Source organism: Leptinotarsa decemlineata, unplaced genomic scaffold (genome assembly GCF_025532065.1).
Source record: "Leptinotarsa decemlineata unplaced genomic scaffold, Ldec_3_MD MMD2_tig00026294_RagTag_RagTag, whole genome shotgun sequence".
NCBI lineage: Eukaryota > Metazoa > Arthropoda > Insecta > Coleoptera > Chrysomelidae > Leptinotarsa > Leptinotarsa decemlineata.
In genome coordinates, this window is record NW_027412674.1 from 3,287,777 (window position 1) to 3,305,101 (window position 17,325).

Genomic DNA, 17,325 nt, shown 5'->3' on the forward strand with positions numbered 1-17,325 from the left:
AAAAATATATGCACCTACGGCCGAAATTTTGACCCACCCCATATTTTATAGTTAATTATGTTAATGCAAAACCCACAATTCAAAACATTTGTATTGATGAATTTGGTAATTTGGGAAAGCAAATAACAACATATTTGAATCTGTCTGATCCTAATTTATACACAGGGCAATGTTTCTGAAGGACATCTGCAACCGTATAAGTTGATGCCGGTGGTGATATTACTGCATTGAAAAGTCATGGCGGCTGGAAATCTAAATCAGTGGTGAAAAGCTACACTGAAAATTCGGTTCAAAATAAAATCAGCATTTCCAATGTAATATTGAACTCTATTTATTGAGACTAGCAATAATGAAATAAATGTGGGATCAGTGGGACTTATAGTTTATAAACATATATTCATAGTGTTCTTATAACCACGGTAATACCTGAGGTGATACTATTATTTAAAATTTTGTAGAATTTTTCGAAGAAATACGAGTAATTACTGTTATTGTGTGCAATACAAATATAAATGAAATAGTTATAATTTTTATTTTTTTTATCAGGTGTAGAAAACATTGCGTATGCAACTCTCATGTAATGGTTATTGATACACACGCAAAAACCCGCCTTCGGCTCGTTTCGTATCCCGTTATTCCCGGTTAATGTCCGTGTATTAACAACCATCATTACATAATTGTTGCATAATATATTATCGTAGCTCGAGAAATGCCAAACTAAAAAACCATTCGCTATTAAGATTTTCGAAATTGAAACCGGCATTTCAAAAAATTAATAAAATACTCGTGAATTGCTAAAAAACGCCATTCTTGATTTTTTTCTTTAAAACAAAGCACTTTCTAGCAATATTTCCAAACGTTATGTCACAGTGCCGGCATATTGAATTTGGAGGAAATAACTTCCACGTAGCCATATGCTATATGGGTTGAAAAATGTACAAGGTTCCATTGAATTGATAGTTATTAACTTGGGCTCATTGCCGGTTAAACTAGAAAGGATTTTCGATTATTTATCGTTGATAATATCGGCGCCATTGACCTACACCTATTTTTCTAAATTTGAAATTTCTTATGCGTCGTGTACAATGACAACGACAGATAGATATCGTCGGATGATGATGAAAATATTCTCCAAATAAGAGTTCGATGTCATTGAACAATATTAAATAACATTTTAATTAAAGTTCGCTTCATTCCCTCGTAAGAAAGTTGTGAATAAAGTGAAGAGGTTATGTTCATGGATCGAATATCCATCATTTACTAATTATTTCACCACTCATCCAAAGTTGATTAGGGTGACTTTCACATGAGTAAAAATTACTAAAGAATATATTGGATTCAGAAAGTGAAGAAAAAATCCAAGATTTCAACAGTGAGCCTATCGATTTACGAGTACTGGACATTTCTCGGAGAAATCTATGGCCTTAAAGATAACAACCAGGAACCCTAAGAATGATAGAATTCGTTTTTGGTAATCCGCAAGGGCCGCACTAAGAACCTCTTTATTGCGACTGAAAAATGTAGACATCAAATGTTGGCCTCGAATATCTTATGAGATATTCAAATTTCAGGACTCGAGGTATTTATATGCGGGTCTGGTGGCTTACTCACGTTTGGACGGTTATCCAGTCAGTTGTAGTTTGAGCTTATTGGAAAGCATGACCACTGCAATACAGAACGGTAAAAAAGAAGGAAGTCACTTATTGTGGCTAATGAAATTCTAGGTATGAAAATACGAAGTAAAAGCAGCATCAGCGTTGATTTTTGAAAATATTAAAGGATATTGAAAAACAAAATCTCCCACATCAAATCTGTATCATATTTCTCGACCCGCAAATTGGCATCAAATTAAATTTTATAATACGAAGACTGCCTAGGTTTCCTTTACATCAGTTAGTTTGAGGCCAGTACACGCAATTCCGCTAAGTGCGTCGATCAATTTATTGGGTATTGAATTGGATACCAATATGTTTTGACAAATCACTTTACTGGAAACTTGGAATACGATTTCGAATCAGCCCAGATGTGCCCAATGTCCTACATGTGGTACACCTCAAACTTGTCAATTCTTGTCTGAACTTGGAATGAAAACATACAGTATTGGTGTCTTTTCATTAGTATACGTTTGCCTTCCGTGTTTGACCTTAGTTATCAGACCAATAATTTGAAGATGACAAAAATAAGAATTTATGGAATTCTTGAAATGGCTGAATACGGTGTTATCTACACAAGGTAAGTTATAATTTAAAAATTGAATAGAACTGGCCGATACTTGATGAAAATCCAAATTAAGAAACTAATTAATACAGTTCATTGTATAATTTCCACTATAAAGGGTTTTACAAAAACCGCGACACGTGTTGCGCTATATAATAGCTTCCTCAAGCTTATGCTTGTATGGCGAAACACGTGTATAAACACCAAATATAAGCCCCATATATAAGGCCGCCCGTGAAGGATAAAGGATCAGATTAGTGAAAAAAAAATGATCATCAGATATTCTCGAGCGCGTCAGATTGAGGTAGGGTGAGTTAATTACATGCTGAAAAGTGTATATTCCAGTAATCTGACAATTTGAGAGTGACGTATAGAAAGAGAAGGGCAGCAAAGTTGTAAAAAAATAACGTCATTTCGACATTCTCGTGCGTAGCTATTTTTTTTTCATTTTGAAGGAAATAATTCAAGGATAGCGAAAAATATATGATCTGACGATTTCCGCATGCCGAAATAACAAATATTCGTCGATAAAGTTTAATGCGTGCAGCTGTCTGATACCTATATTTCCTTCTCCGAGTTTCTATTCCTCTTTCACTTTTTCTCTATCAATTACTCCCTCACGCCGTCCCCACTCTGAATTCGGTTGCCATGACGTCATCACAGCTGATCACAGAGACTCGTTCGTGATGAAGATGAAGATGATGATTAATTAATCAATTGATAAAAAATTAAATTTTTTTGAGCATTAAAAAAAATTATTTTCTTATAAATTGACAAGCATTCTACTTTCTACTTAAAAAACATACACTTATTCATTTGCATAATATTTCCTGAGCTTTTCAATTATTTAAGTTCAATGATTTGAAAAAAATTATAATTTTTTTTTGTCAGAATAAGCGAATCCCTCTAGATAATCGTCAGATTATGAGACAGCACGTCTAGAACATAGAGATGAATCATATATATATATATCTTAATCTGACGCGCTTGAGTATTTCAAAATGGCGAATTTTTTTTGCACATTATAATAATGGCCGCGAGTTTGCGTCAGATCGAAATCGTCAGATTATTGAATTAGAGCTTTTTTTTGTTGCACTTAACACCCCCTTTGCACCCAAGCTTTGCAACCTAATATGTTTCTATGACGCTCGAGTAAATCCCCATTTTACATCGTGGGCTCCCCTACTACAGAGAAATCACCAGTAACACCGCTGCAATTCACACCCTGACCAAACCATGCCCAACTATCAGGAGGATCCTGAAGAAAAACCGTCAGTACTTTCCAGCCAGGATCCTGGAAGCTCTGAATGATATTCTAGAAAAAATCTTCGACATCCTGAATGAATTCCCGCTGGAGGTTAAGTAGGGACCAGTAGGGAGCGTAACCCCGTCCATCACTCAAACCAAAACTCATACCAGAAGCCAACCATTCACAAGAAAAAGCCGCACTCTCACACTAATATAATCAATAACATTGTGATACGTTCGAAAACCATGTAAATACTAACCCATTAATAACATCTAGAAGAACTGATGTTGACTAAGAATCATTTTAATAATTTGATATTGTAATACTGACCCGTTTCAGAAGAGTCCCGAGTCTAGAACGGGGGTGCCAAAATTTAGATATACATAAAATGTATATCTAGTAATATACATCACCGAAAAATGATCAATAAACGCATTGCAATTTAACGTTCATCATAAGTCAGCAATTTTTCCAATGATATTGGATCACCAAGTGGTGTCGAGGTGTTAAAAATAAGGATTTGGTGTTGGGAAAAAACTCCAGCTCCAGCTACTACACCAAAGGTTCCAAAGAGTGCATCATAAGTACGGAATATGCAACAAAATAGGCACACGCCGAGACCTACCTTTTACAAAAAAACGTTCTTTAATTAGATAATTGTAACAGTTGTATTCAACCGAGCTAACAACAATAACAACAAGAATGGCGTCTGTCAAATTGGATCCATCAGATCTGTGAGTGGATATTAAAAACCAATACACTTGGCAACTCCGCTCTAGACATGATAAATTTTATTGGTCAACAGACACGCTTTAAATTCTTGCTTTTTGAATTTCCTGCTTTTCTGCAAATATAAAGAGATTTTGGGACCGATTAGGTTCGATAAGTATAATATACCCCTAACTCGATCAGTCTATAAGCAAACCAGTATCATTTTCCATAGCATGAAACAAGCCAATGTATATTATATTAGACAATGGAAGTCCGAATTGATGAAATACACCACGAAACATTGTCAACCACCTTCAAACAAACGAGTAGAAGTGTTATTAGCCACAAATCGTATATAATTACTGACCTATGAAGAAAAAACTCGTATGTTAAAAAGCAGTTTTCGATGCAGGCCACTTGTTAAATCGTGTTGACAGTATCGAAACGAGAGTAAAGTGAATGAAGTGCGGCATTGCAGGGGAAGAAGAACGACAGACCGATTCATCTGGCACACAGGCTGTACCGTTGCCGTAGCTTCATTCGTTCCTGGAACTGTAATCTTATTAAATTTACATATTAATCAACGGATTTTAATTATCCCAACCCTTCTCCCCTCTGCCTTGCTACTGAGCACAACGCGTCGTCGTAATTTACATTAATCCAATAATTGCATGGAGGTTTGCTAATTAGAAATTCAAATGAGGTGGTGCTCTCGCACAGAACGAGGACTGTGTGCCCGAATCTATCCCCGCGACCCTACCGATTTTCACCCTTTCAAACCACCCTCTGGTCGCCTCCTCGAACCTCACACTCTTGCTGCTTAGCTATTGCTATTACAGTCCGAATTTCATCGATTTTCTATTATATAACTAAGTCTATCCCCAATTTGTCTTGTGCGGAATATCGGTGTTCGTGGTCGTTCTATCGGGGATGTGCAATTAGTTCTACGCATGGACTCAAAGTCTTAGAGATATTTCACCAATATATGATTTTTATTTGCTGAATGATTATTTGTTGTGATGGTAAATACTGATACAAAGATATGAAACCGCAGATAACTCACAGTACTCTTTTTGCGTCCTTGATTAATTTTTTTGGAAATTTTGACTTGACTGTGAAAATCTCGACATTTATTATGAACCTATTGGTCAAGTTAAGAACCATGTTAAGAAACTTTTACACTCTAGTTAAAATACATGAGCCTAAATTGAAAGTTACTCTACCATGTGAGCTTATTACTACTACTGTATTACTGCTGAATTATATTTTTTTGTGATATACCTGAACTATGTTTTTACTTGTTAGCTCTACATCTGACTATGTTTTTTTTTTAATTACTCTCCTAGCTTGCTGCAGACAAGTTTTTCACCTAATTTCTTGCTCAACTCTCCTAAATGTTTCCTTTATTTTGTTTTTTTTACTTTCTGCAGGTGTTTCTAGTTGATAAATTAGTATTGTATTCATGTATATGTGTATGTATGTATATATGTGTATGTGTATATGTATATGTATATGTATATATATATATATATATATATATATATATATATATATATATATATATAATATATAATATATATATATAGGCAGATATAAAACTGTAACACGCTTTCATGATAAAGTGTATAGCAATTCGTAAAATCTGAGATTTCAAAAAAAATGTCAAAACTGCCCAGTGAATCTATTGCCCTTCAGGTATTGCAAGTCAGTTTGTTAATAAATAAAAAGTAATTTACTTTTCCAGGAAGGATTCAGAAAGGTTTAACTTTGCAATTAAAAGTTTGTGTTGAAAAGGATTTGGCTTACTAAATTAATGGGATTTCAATGAAAAAATTATTAATTAAGTATAAAACTTCAGTGTGAACAAAACATTTTATAGATCTTTCTGGTTATTCTTTACCATTGGAAGGAAGAATCAACTGGAATCCAAATCTTGCATTCGAATTGTTATTAGATACATTACACAGGTCTACGATGAAAAAATTGTAGGATATTTAACTAGTGATTTTAACAGTATTTTGTGTGCAGATTACGGAAAAAGTAGTAAAAAAAATCCTTTCACCTATAGATAAGTCACTCATTTCACCTGAAATTTTCTTATTGAATGGGTTTTTAGGTTCGGTATGGGTTTGATGTTTCTGTATTATATAGCCAATATAAGCGGTAAATTGAGTCTGAATTATGGAGCTTTTATGGTGAACAAGTTACTACACAATGTGATTGTATATCTAAGATAAAATACGGTTTTAATCAATTTATTTCAATAACAAAACGAATCTAGACTGGGAAAATCCAGTTCCTACTGGAACAAGGCATGTATGTGTCAGTCTGTCTGCCCCCTCCCTGAACCAGCTGTCATCAAAGTGGATCCTAAAAAAATCTAACTTCCACCACTTCATATCAAATTGGGGTTAATGAAACAGTTTGTGAAAGCATTAGACAAAGTTCTGAAAAGTTTCCTGGTCTATTCGATGCTAAACTAAAAGAAGAAATCTTCGTTGGGCCTGACATAAAAAAACTTTTAAAAGATGAAAGCTTTGTCACTGAAATGGAAATGTAAGCAAAAAATGCCTGGAATTCATTTAAACTTGTTATAACAGGCTTTCTTTGAAAAAAAAGACCCAAACTACAAAACTTTGGTTGCTGAATTGATACAAAACTACAAAATGTTGGGCTGCAACATGAGTGTCAAAGTCCATTTCCTTCACTCACATCTGCACTAGTTTCCCGAAAATCTAGGAGCTGTAAGTGAGAAACAAGGAGAACGGTTCCATCAAGACATAAAATAAATGGAACGCAGATACCAAGGTCGGTGGAATGTTAACATGATGGCAGACTACTGTTGGATGTTAAAACTGGAAAATTCACAAGAACACAGCCGAAAAAGTACCAAAAGAAGCTTTGACGGAGAAAGAAAACGTTTTTACAAAGACTTATAATCACTTTGCAAATACTTGTGTTTGCTATGTATCATGTTTTTTTTTGCTTTTACTGCATGTACTTTTTCAATTATGTCATTCTTATTTTGTAGGCAAACCTTACGTGATAGATGAAAACAAATGTCATTTTTGGAATCAGCGCAAAAAACTACTTACAGATCAGTTAACGAAATCAAAACAATTTTTTTAAAAGTTTTTTTTTGCAGACCTGTGTTATCAATAAATCAGGTGAAAATATCTTTGAAGGAATTCAAAAAGCAAATCTTTGATAGCTTACTGAACATAACGATTATACCAGAATTACAGCCCCCAAATGAAAAGATGGCAATGTATTTTTTCGACCATTATTGCTATCTTTTCCCATTTTCAACAAGTGAATTGGACTACTGTGATTTTAGACAGCTAATTATTTTATGCATGAAAGAACTATTCTTTGGATCATGATACCAAAAACCGAAAAAAAAATTAAAAAATATTCAAGCCGGTCGTTAAAAAAACATTGGAAAATATATGACTCCAAAAACGCATAACATACATGAAGGTGAATCTGACAGGTCTTTAGGCCTTCTAGATATAAAGAAATTGATATTTCCATCCAAGCATCCCTGTAAAGTATATAATAGTCTAATGGAATAAGTTTGACACTGAATAAATATGAGTGTGTTAACGTAACACACAGGCACGTCAAATGGAATGTTCAGTTGACCTTTTTTAACAACCACATTTTTCAATGCGCAATAACTCAGTTAACAGAAACAATAACTCCAACAACAACTGCACTGTGACCGTTGACACATCGCCTTTAATAATATCTACCGCAGTAGTACACGAAACATCTGTCAAAAAAAGCTGCAGACCACGGCCACAATACCCAGAAAATAGTTTTCACACAGTTATCTCCGGCCGTGAAATTTATATCGTTGAAAATGAATATTATTTATCATACCTTTTGTCAGTTTGACGTCTCCAACTAGTTTGACAACTTTGAGTCCTTGAGGTTTATGAATGGAAATGTACAATGAACTTTTTGTGATGAAAGTATTACTTTCAATAATCACATCACGCAGGTGTCAATTTGATGTCTCCCATCAATATATTCTGCTCAACTGACCGCCAGTGTTGAAATGGAAAAATTGCAACCAAGACAATTAATGATATTGATGATTTAGTTATGAAATGAACTTTTCGTGATCAGTCAATATCACTTGGTACGTAAAAATGAAATATACCGGTGAGAAATTAAATACCCACTTGCCTACATTTGAGCTATTTCATGTATGAGAATATATTCACTGGATTCCTTATTGTGAATCAGATGTCTGATGATGTTGTATACTAAGGAGCCCTCATGAATGTTTGACGGACGGACGCTCTACTTTCAAAACCATAGTAAAGTCATTTTTTATGGGATGAAAATGTCATGCCAGCCTACAAAAATCAGTTTTGCAATACTTACCATGATATATATTCGGTAAATTCTTTACATTATGATGTTTACATTATGATATATATATATATATATATATATATATATATATATATATATATATATATATATATATATATATATATATATATAGAAATAGCACGGGGATTGAAACGGGTGTGCAGTCGGAGACAGAGAAAAATGAGAACTCTTTTTTCTGTTCAAGCTTTCGAGACTTTATTGACTCTTCTTCAGGAACTCTAGATGATAAGATGAAAATTAACAATTGTCAAAATTTGTTGTACTTTACTTACGAAAGTTGAGGTTATGTATATGAAGCAAGCATGGGAAGAATTATTTTCTTAAAACACTATGAAACTGTGATGATTTATGAAACACTCATGATACTGGATAACAGGTTAAAATTGAGAACATTATAATAAAATGTGGATGGCACTAATAACATTAGATTGTTGTAAAATAAAATTTTTTTAAATTTTTTGTATACATCTTGTGAAAGGAACATGTCCAAGTCAACTGTCAATTGTCTTGTCAAAAATTATTGGAAAAGGAGAAAAAATCCATGTCTGTGGTATGGAATGCAAAAGTGACTAAGTTTATCATCAGACAGGAATAAAGTGCTAATTGAAATTTGTGATGAATTTTTAAAAATAAATTGAATAGAATTTTGTTTTGGTTAACATCTTGGAGGAATGAACAGTTGTCTTGTCATTTACAGCAAATATTGAAAATTGATAGATGAATGGTTGAATGTGAATTTATTTTTTGATTGAGTTAAAAGAGGGTTTATTGACTGATATTTCCAATCATTATGATGTGCAGATTGACTTTTATTGTATTGGATTGGTAGCAGGATGGTTGGTGCGTCTGTTTTGATTGTCTAAGTGAAGTAGGTAAGTATAGATTATACTAAGTCCTTCTATGTCTCTTCTAGAATTCATACTGAGAGGATTTTTGAAAATGTTTGTCATTTCTAGGAACATTCTTTTGTGTACGTTGTTGGATTGGTCTAATATTTTGACATTGTCATATGCAATTTTATGGTCATGGATGATGGAATGTTGTGCTAAAGTGCAGCTATTTTTGTTGTTTTTTATATCACTTTTGTGGGCTGTGATTCTATCTTTGAGGAGTCTGCCAGTTTGGCCTATGTATATTTGGTTGCATTCTGCACAAGGAATTCCATAAACTATGCCTGAGTTGTGTAGAGTATGTATAAATACCGTTTTTAAAAAAATATGTCGATGACATAATACTCAGTGTTCCGAATGATGGAATCGAAGAGGTCCTCCGAATTTTCAATAACTATGACCCACATCTCCAATTTACCATCGAAAATGAGGATGAGAACTTCAGTGTTCCATTTCTCGATACAAAACTCATGAGGAGACAAGACAATACGTTGATCACGACTTGGTACACCAAACCTGGCGCTTCAGGTAGGTTTCTGCATTACCAATCATTTCACGACAACAAACAAAAAATCAATCTGGTCTTAGGAATGAAAAACAGAGTGATCCTCACAAGCCACTCCACCCTTCGGAACCAGAATCTCAAAAAACTTACAAACTTATTCATCGCAAGTGGATATCCACCCAAATTAATCAACAGTTTAATCTTCAGTCGTTCCACCACTCTTACTGAACCCAGTAGGGTTGATGCTCCCCTTCCCATACACAATGCTGTGACTTCCAAATATTTCTCCATTCCTCACATCGAAGGATTATCGTATAAAATTAAAAAAATTTTCAAACCTTTCCAAAACATTACAATTTCATTAAAAAATACAGTGATAGTAAAAAACATTTTTTCTAAATTAAAAGATAAAACTCCAACTCTACACAACTCAGGCATAGTTTATGGAATTCCTTGTGCAGAATGCAACCAAATATACATAGGCCAAACTGGCAGACTCCTCAAAGATAGAATCACAGCCCACAAAAGTGATATAAAAAACAACAAAAATAGCTGCACTTTAGCACAACTTTCCATCAACCATGACCATAAAATTGCATATGACAATGTCAAAATATTAGACCAATCCAACAACGTACACAAAAGAATGTTCCTAGAAATGACAAACATTTTCAAAAATCCTCTCAGTATGAATTCTAGAAGAGACATAGAAGGACTTAGTATAATCTATACTTACCTACTTCACTTAGACAATCAAAACAGACGCACCAACCATCCTGCTACCAATCCAATACAATAAAAGTCAATCTGCACATCATAATGATTGGAAATATCCACTTTTGCATTCCATACCACAGACATGGATTTTTTCTCCTTTTCCAATAATTTTTGACAAGACAATTGACAGTTGACTTGGACATGTTCCTTTCACAAGATGTATACAAAAAATTTAAAAAAATTTTATTTTACAACAATCTAATGTTATTAGTGCCATCCACATTTTATTATAATGTTCTCAATTTTAACCTGTTATCCAGTATCATGAGTGTTTCATAAATCATCACAGTTTCATAGTGTTTTAAGAAAATAATTCTTCCCATGCTTGCTTCATATACATAACCTCAACTTTCGTAAGTAAAGTACAACAAATTTTGACAATTGTTAATTTTCATCTTATCATCTAGAGTTCCTGAAGAAGAGTCAATAAAGTCTCGAAAGCTTGAACAGAAAAAAGAGTTCTCATTTTTCTCTGTCTCCGACTGCACACCCGTTTCAATCCCCGTGCTATTTCTTAACTTAGCCAGTCGTGCTAACCTTCAACCTCTATATATATATATATATATATATATATATATATATATATATATATATATATATATATATATATATATATATATATATATATATATATATAGAAATACGGAATAATGTTGGGGATGCAGTCAAAAATTGCTGGGCTGTTGTTTAAAGAATACTCTTTGTTATATGGTCGAGCTTTCGAGAATGTTTATTCCCTTTATCAAGACATCTACAATAAATTGATAACATTGAAGCAAAATTGTAAAACAATAGATAAAAAATACTTACTAACTTGAGGTTATATTAAAAAGTCGAAAATTTCACTGAGAAACACAAAAAAGTCCTTTTCATTATGTAGAAAAGTGTCACACATTAAAATTTTTATGGTTTAAAGAAAATATATATATATAAACTTTATTCAGAAATAACATTTAGAGGATTTGAAATTTTAAATTTTATTTTAACGGCCATGCATGGCACTTACTAGTGGCGTGGTAGCAACTAGAAAGAAAGGAAACAGGAAACAATATTCAGATGCATTACCTGCAATGGATTCTTTGTTGTTTCGTTTCAAATACACAAGTAATGATAATAAATGTCTTTATTTCCACATTCCACATACACTGAAGCACAATTATAAATAGGTGAGAAAAAAAAACAAACATGGATGGTAGGAAATCTCAAAAGGAAGTTCACCAACTGGTGCTCTAGCACTTGACCCTTATTGTAGTAAGGCTTATATTATTTTTATTTTACCTACCTAACCTAAGCCTACTTAACCCAACTCTGTCTGATCGTAACCTGAACCTAAACTATTTGGGTCAATAATTAACTGTTCGACCACACTCAAAAAAAACAATAGAGAAAATACAAGGGAGCAAAAATAGGAGATGAGTAAAATTATAGGGAATTGTTCAGTTACAAGTGGCGTGCATGAGATTACACCGTACGTTTACTGATGGTGAACTAGTTGCGTGGGTCATATGTCAGCTCCCATGGGAGATAACACATATTATTTTATCGTTTTCCACTTTACTTTTTTCATACTTTTTTCAACTTCAGGATTAACTACTAATTCTTGATATTCGTTTGACTATTTTTTATTGAATCTACTAACAATACATTCGATTTTTCAAATCTCCTGAAAACTCCTCTGAGAATTCAGATTGGATAGGTTTTTCAATTCAAGGACTAATCAAGGATGCTGGGCTGTTGTTTAAAGAATACTCTTTGTTATATGGTCGAGCTTTCGAGAATGTTTATTCCCTTTATCAAGACATCTACAATAAATTGATAACATTGAAGCAAAATTGTAAAACAATAGATAAAAAATACTTACTAACTTGAGGTTATATTAAAAAGTCGAAAATTTCACTGAGAAACACAAAAAAGTCCTTTTCATTATGTAGAAAAGTGTCACACATTAAAATTTTTATGGTTTAAAGAAAATATATATATAAACTTTATTCAGAAATAACATTTAGAGGATTTGAAATTTTAAATTTTATTTTAACGGCCATGCATGGCACTTACTAGTGGCGTGGTAGCAACTAGAAAGAAAGGAAACAGGAAATATCTGCAAATTGATAATTGACATTATGACATTTGAAGTTTAAAATTTGAAAATTGACAATATAACTAAACCAGGATTACCAAAAGGTAAACAACAGTGATTACACTAGCAGTCTCAAAAAGTATCTGAAAATGGATACAGTGCTGCCAAGTACTCATAAAAGAAGTGAGTAACAAGACTCAACACTACCTCCAAACTCACACACTATCTGTTACTTTATAAATATTACTAAGATTGTTAATCTCAGTCTTTTTGTTCATATTGTTTGTATTCCTATTGATAAAGAACATTTCTTTAAACAGCCGTTTCTGTAAATTACTTTCAGTACACAATACTCTAACTTCGGTGTAATTCATTGTGTGTTTTGTGTTGATGACATGTTCAACCAATGCACAGGTAGCTTTATTCATATTACAATCACTTTTATGTGACGTTATACGTCCTGATAAAATTCTAGATGTTTGACCAAAATATGTCTTATCACATGTATGACAAGGAATTTCATATACTACATTAAACTTTTCTAGGGTTTTCAAAGGAGTTTTAATTTTGGAAAACAGACTATTCGTAGTAGTGACAATGTATTGAGCAAATTTAATATTTTCACTCTTGAAAACGTTCAAGAGCTTGGGTGTTAAAGACTGAAAATATGGTAAGGTTTTGAAAAATAATGAAGTTGGAGGTATATCTCCACTGTTTGATAAATTTAAATTATTATTATTTATGGGGTTAACTAAATTATTTGAAACAGTAGTCACTGTGGAAAAAGAGTTGGAAAGTAATTTATTCAAAAGTTTGCAAGGATATGAATTTTCAAGGAGAATACCTTTTAGTTCTTTTATACAATAACAACAGTTTACCATTCTTGGATATGCGAGTGTGCAGAAACACGTTATTCCCTTAACGTAGAACGTTAAGGGAATAAACATTCTCGAAAGCTCGACCATATAACAAAGAGTATTCTTTAAACAACAGCCCAGCAATTTTTGACTGCATCCCCAACATTATTCCGTATTTCTCCTTAACTAGTCAGTCAAGACTACCCATCGCTTTATAAAATATATATATTTATATATATATTTATATATATATATATATATATTTATATATATATATATATATATTTATATATATATATATATATATATATATATATATATATATATATATATATATATATATATTTATATATATATATATATATATATATATATATATATATATATATATATATATATATATATATTCAAAAAAAACAAGTGACGTGTTCCCGAGACAATTTAAAGAAACAAGTCTCTATCAACTTGTGTCCGGAAATGCTTCGTTTCGGAGATACGCTTTTTGAAAATAACTCTTGTAAAAATAAGTTATTTGTACGAAATTCGGTACCCGGGGTTTTTTTGACGTGGGAAATCATAATTTCGTATTAATTTTCATGTAACATCTAGAGGGCGCTGCGTACGCTGTTATTATTTATTTCAAATTGCCCTAACTTTTTTGACAGTAAACTTTTGGTACTTTTCATGAAAAAACCGTTATTTCCACACCTTCTCCAAGTAAAAAAGGTACACCTCCTCAACAACGCTGGAGGTGATCGTTTTCGAGATATTTACAATTTTCTATATCGATGCATATTACTCCATATCCAAATTTAATTTCAATAATTTTGGTCACTCTCTGCTTGCAAATTAAGTTAATTAAATCGAGTAAGCTATGAAAGTTTGTTAATAAAAATAGAAGTTCGCTGTCACATTTTTAACTATTAATTGATAAATTCACAGTTCGGAGTTTATGAAGTGATTTTTTGGTACCATGCCCGACTTTACGAATGCTGAAATGGCTGATATGGTTTTTGCATACGGCTTGGCTGACGGAAATTCAAGCGAGGCCAGACGTATCTATCAGGAAAGGTATCCCCAACGCGTGACTCCTTGTGCAGCGACATTTGCGAATCTTTTCCGGCGACTTTCCGAATGTGGAAGCTTTGAAATTAATTCTGCAGTAGGACCACCACGGACTACAAGAACTGTAGAACTGGAGGAGGCGGTTCTCGAAGAAATTAGTGAACATCCAGAGACAAGTACAAGAAAAATTAGTCAAACTTTAAATGTGAGTCCTTATCATTGTCAGCGTGTCCAGGCACTTACGTTACGTGATTTCTAACCACGTATCGAATTTACTCAATGGCTTCAAAAAAAAGTCGAACAACATCTGCAAATTTTATCGAAAATCCTTTTCACCGATGAGGCTAATTTTTCGAAAAATGGTATCATGAACTTCCATAACAACCACATCTGGGCGGAAGATAACCGACATGCGATAACGCAAACTCATTTCCAAGACAGATTCTCTTTTAATGTACAGGTAGGCATAATTGGGGATTATTTTATTGGGCCCTATTTTCTTCCCTTACGTTTGAATGGAAAAATCAAAAATCAAAAGCGACAGCTTGGCTAAGTAAAGCAGAATTTTTGATTTTTGATTTTTTGACTGAGAGACCCCGTTAATCCATTTTACTATATATACATATTTATTACTGTTGTGATAAAACTAATACCACTTAAAATAAAAGATGCTCCAGCTAGATGAAGCCTGAAAATGCTAGAGGATAAGGGGATAGACTATTCAGTCTGAACCACTCCTCTTTCTTCAATTCCACTTATAATTGAGAATGAAGGCGATATTGATCAAAATCTCTTATTATTCATTAAAGTGATAGCTATACCTCATATTGAGGGAATTAACGAATTTCCAGAATCTTCAATCATAATAAGTACTGCTATAAAAAAATTATAACAAAAACATGGGCAGTTACAAAAACATTATGAATTTTGTCATTCCCAAATGAAATTCCGGGATATTCTGATTCTGCTCGTGAATTTCTACAGGAATGAAATTAGATCAAATACCCTTTCTTTTCTAGATATCGCCATAAATGCGTTGGTTGTTGCGAAAGAATGGATAAACAATATTCAGATGCATTACCTGCAATGGATTCTTTGTTGTTTCGTTTCAAATACACAAGTAATGATAATAAATGTCTTTATTTCCACATTCCACATACACTGAAGCACAATTATAAATAGGTGAGAAAAAAAAACAAACATGGATGGTAGGAAATCTCAAAAGGAAGTTCACCAACTGGTGCTCTAGCACTTGACCCTTATTGTAGTAAGGCTTATATTATTTTTATTTTACCTACCTAACCTAAGCCTACTTAACCCAAGTCTGTCTGATCGTAACCTGAACCTAAACTATTTGGGTCAATAATTAACTGTTCGACCACACTCAAAAAAAACAATAGAGAAAATACAAGGGAGCAAAAATAGGAGATGAGTAAAATTATAGGAATTGTTCAGTTACAAGTGGCGTGCATGAGATTACACCGTACGTTTACTGATGGTGAACTAGTTGCGTGGGTCATATGTCAGCTCCCATGGGAGATAACACATATTATTTTATCGTTTTCTACTTTACTTTTTTCATACTTTTTTCAACTTCAGGATCAACTACTAATTCTTGATATTCGTTTGACTATTTTTTATTGAATCTACTAACAATACATTCGATTTTTCAAATCTCCTGAAAACTCCTCTGAGAATTCAGATTGGATAGGTTTTTCAATTCAAGGACTAATCAAGGATGAACCAATAATGAAAAATGCCCTTACATTGAGTAAAACAGGTCTATTTAAGATTGTCGCCTCTACCGCACAATTAAAATAGCGTAAGGAAGGTAATTGTTTCTACAACAACCCCTCTAGACGGCTACAAATGTACAATGAACTCATACAAATCCTTTGAGGTCATAGTTACCAAACAATCGTCAAAATGATGACTAGCAGACTTTAAAAACTAGCAGACTAAGGTACTGGAATACATAATTGGAACCTCTGGCATCTTAAACAGCAGTGCTTGTTTTCAATTAATTCAATTGTAGACTCCATAGATGTTTATTTTGATCCCATCAGAATATTTAATGATTGGCATCAAAGGGTCAAAATTACGTGGGTATAGTCATTTCTTACTGCAAAGAGCAATTTTTTCAAGGAAGATGTCTTTCAAAAATTGGAGGCTTCGATACTTTCGTGTAAAAATGTGTACTCGTAACAATATAGCTTTCTAAGACAGTTTAATCCGTTATGGATTCATAATTTTCTAACAATATACATATGTATCGAATATGGAGAAGTTAATGTACTACTGTCATTATATTCACCAGTCATTTTAGTATAATCTATGAAATCAAACACTTTTACTCAAGATATGCCCTCTTTGTTATAATGAGGCGAACTCTCCAAATTGGAAAATCAGCAAATACATCTTCAATTACTTTGGATCCCTTCCCACGCAGTATTCATAGGTATTGAGGAAATCGATACAGTTACTTGAAATATTAGTTTCTCCTTACTCGCAACCCAAGTTCAAAATCTCCAACAATATGGCAACAGTCAGTGGGGTTGAACTTCAGCTTC

At 33.1% G+C, this 17,325-nt stretch overlaps 2 protein-coding genes across 6 annotated transcripts in view; one reads left to right on the plus strand and one right to left on the minus strand.

The window, feature by feature from the left end:
- pdm3 (POU-domain protein pdm3) overlaps positions 1–17,325 on the minus strand; it is a 360,484-nt gene that overhangs the window by 84,881 nt on the left and 258,278 nt on the right. The gene's annotated exons all lie outside the window — the stretch shown is intronic.
- Positions 2,445–17,325, plus strand: part of LOC141484788 (poly(A) polymerase type 3-like) — a 62,602-nt gene continuing 47,721 nt past the window's right edge. The window contains exon 1 of the mRNA XM_074180163.1: positions 2,445–2,526. The gene's annotated coding sequence lies outside the window, so the exon portion shown is untranslated. The remainder of the gene's footprint in view (positions 2,527–17,325) is intronic.